Below are 2452 nucleotides of genomic sequence, written 5' to 3'. Positions count from 1 at the left end.
TTTTTACTGGCGTTTAAATGCCAGTAAGCTCTTCCTCCAGGGTGAGCTATTTTTTATGCTGTTTTTCATTCTGTTTTTGATTTTTTAGTAGTTTTTGTGACTCCACATGATCATCAACCTAAAAATAGCATAAAATAACAATAGAAAATAAATAGATATAATTAAATAACATTGGGTTGCCTCCCAACAAGCACTTCTTTAAAGTCAATAGCTTGATAGTGAGCTCCCATGGAGCCTCACAGATGTTCAGAGCATTGAATGTGGGGGTTCAACACCAAACTTAGAGTTTGGTTGTGGCCTCCCAACACCAAACTTAGAGTTTGACTGTGGGGGCTTTAGTTGACTCTGCAGTGAGAGAAGCTTTTCATGCTTACTCTCCATGGTTACAGAAGGAGATCCTTGAGTTTTAAACATAAGGTTATCCTTATTCAGTTGAAGGACCAACTCTTCTCTGTCCACATCAATCACAGCTTTTGCTGTGGCTAGGAAGGATCTTCCAAGGATGATGGATTCATCCTCATCCTCCCCAGGGTCTAGGATTATGAAATCAGCAGGGATGTAAAGGCCTTCAACCTTCATCTTCTTGAGTTGTCTGCCATCTCTAAAGAGATTCTAGCAACTTGCACCTCAAAGATCCTAAGTTTCTCCATTACAGAGAGTGGCATTAAGTTTATTCCTGACCCCAGGTCACACAGAGCCTTCTCAAAGGTCATGGTGCCTATGTTACAGGGAATTAGGAATTTACCAGGATCCTGTTTCTTTTGAGGTAGAATTTGCTGAACCAAGGCATTTAGTTCCTTGATGAGCAATGGAGGTTCATCCTCCCAAGTCTCATTACCAAATAATTTGGCGTTCAGCTTCATGATTGCTCCTAAATATTGAGCAACTTGTTCTTCAGCAATGTCTTCATCTTCTTCAGAAGATGAATAGTCATCAGAGCTCATGAATGGTAAAAAGAGGTTTAATGGAATCTCTATGGTCTCTAGATGAGCCTCAGATTCCTTTGGTTCCTCAAAGGGAAACTCCTTAGTGGTCACTGAATGTCCCAGGAGGTCTTCCTCACTAGGATTCATGTCCTCCTCCTCCTCTTTGGGTTCAACCACACCAAGTAAGGTTATGGCCTTGCACTCTCTTTTTGGATTCTCTTCTGTATTGCTTGTGAGAGTACTAGGAGGAGTTTCAGTGACTCTTTTACTCAGCTGGCCCACTTGTGCCTCCAAATTTCTTATGGAGGACCTTGTTTCATTCATGAAACTTAGAGTGGCCTTAGATAGATCAGAGACTATATTTGCTAAGTTAGATGGATTCTGCTCAGAATTCTCTGTCTGTTGCTGAGTGGATGATGGGAAAGGCTTGCTATTGCTAAACCTGTTTCTTCCACCATTATTAAAGCCTTGTTGAGGCTTTTGTTGATCCTTCCATGAGAAATTTGGATGATTTCTCTATGAGGGATTATATGTGTTTCCATAGGGTTCACCCATGTAATTCACCTCTGCTATTGCAGGGTTCTCAGGATCATAAGCTTCTTCTTCAGAAGATGTCTTTTTAGTACTGTTGGATACAGCTTGCAATCCATTCAGACTCTGAAAGATCATATTGACTTACTGAGTCAATATTTTATTCTGAGCCAATATGGCATTCAGAGTATCGATTTCAAGAACTCCCTTCCTCTGAGGCATCCAATTACTCACAGGATTCCTTTCAGAAGTGTACATAAACTGGTTATTTGCAACCATGTCAATGAGTTCTTGAGCTTCTGCAGGTGTTTTCTTTAGGTGAATGGATCCACCTGCAAAATGGTCCAATGACATCTTAGATAATTCAGACAGACCATCATAGAATATATCTAGGATGGTCCATTCTGAAAGCATGTCAGAAGGACACTTTTTGGTCAGTTGCTTATACCTCTCCCAAGCTTCATAGAGGGATTCACCTTCTTTCTGTTTGAAGGTTTGAACATCCACTCTAAGCTTGCTAAGCTTTTGAGGAGGAAAGAACTTGGCTAAGAAAGCCGTGACCAGCTTATCCCAAGAGTTCAGACTATCTTTAGGTTGAGAGTCCAACCATATTCTAGCTCTGTCTCTTATAGCAAACGGGAAAAACATAAGCCTATAGACCTCGGGATGAACCCCATTGGTCTTAACAGTATCACAGATCTGCAAGAATTTAGTTAAGAACTGAAAAGGATCTTCTGATGGAAGTCCATGAAACTTGCAATTCTGTTGCATCAGAGAAACTAATTGAGGCTTTAGCTCAAAATTGTTTGCTCCAATGGCAGGGATTGAGATACTTCTTGCATGTAAGTTGGAATTTAGTGCAGTAAAGTCGCTAAGCATCTTCCTTGCACCTCCACCATTGTTATTGGTTTCGGCCATCTCTACTTCTTTTTCAAATATTTCAGTAAAGTTCTCTTCAGAGTGTTGTGTTTTAGCTTCTCTTAGCTTCCTCTTCA

General features: G+C 40.5%; 1 non-coding gene across 1 annotated transcript; it reads left to right on the top strand.

Moving 5' to 3' along the window:
• Positions 1–1865: 1865 nt before the first annotated feature.
• LOC148561557 (small nucleolar RNA R71) lies at positions 1866–1973 on the top strand. Its single transcript, XR_015887183.1, has one exon. It is a non-coding gene; the product is annotated as a small nucleolar RNA R71 (small nucleolar RNA).
• Positions 1974–2452: the final 479 nt, after the last annotated feature.

Source organism: Arachis ipaensis, chromosome B6 (assembly GCF_059453495.1).
Source record: "Arachis ipaensis isolate K30076 ecotype BB chromosome B6, ASM5945349v1, whole genome shotgun sequence".
NCBI classification, from domain to species: domain Eukaryota; kingdom Viridiplantae; phylum Streptophyta; class Magnoliopsida; order Fabales; family Fabaceae; genus Arachis; species Arachis ipaensis.
Note: the sequence above shows the minus strand (reverse complement) of the source record. Positions and strands in the feature narration are given on the sequence as shown.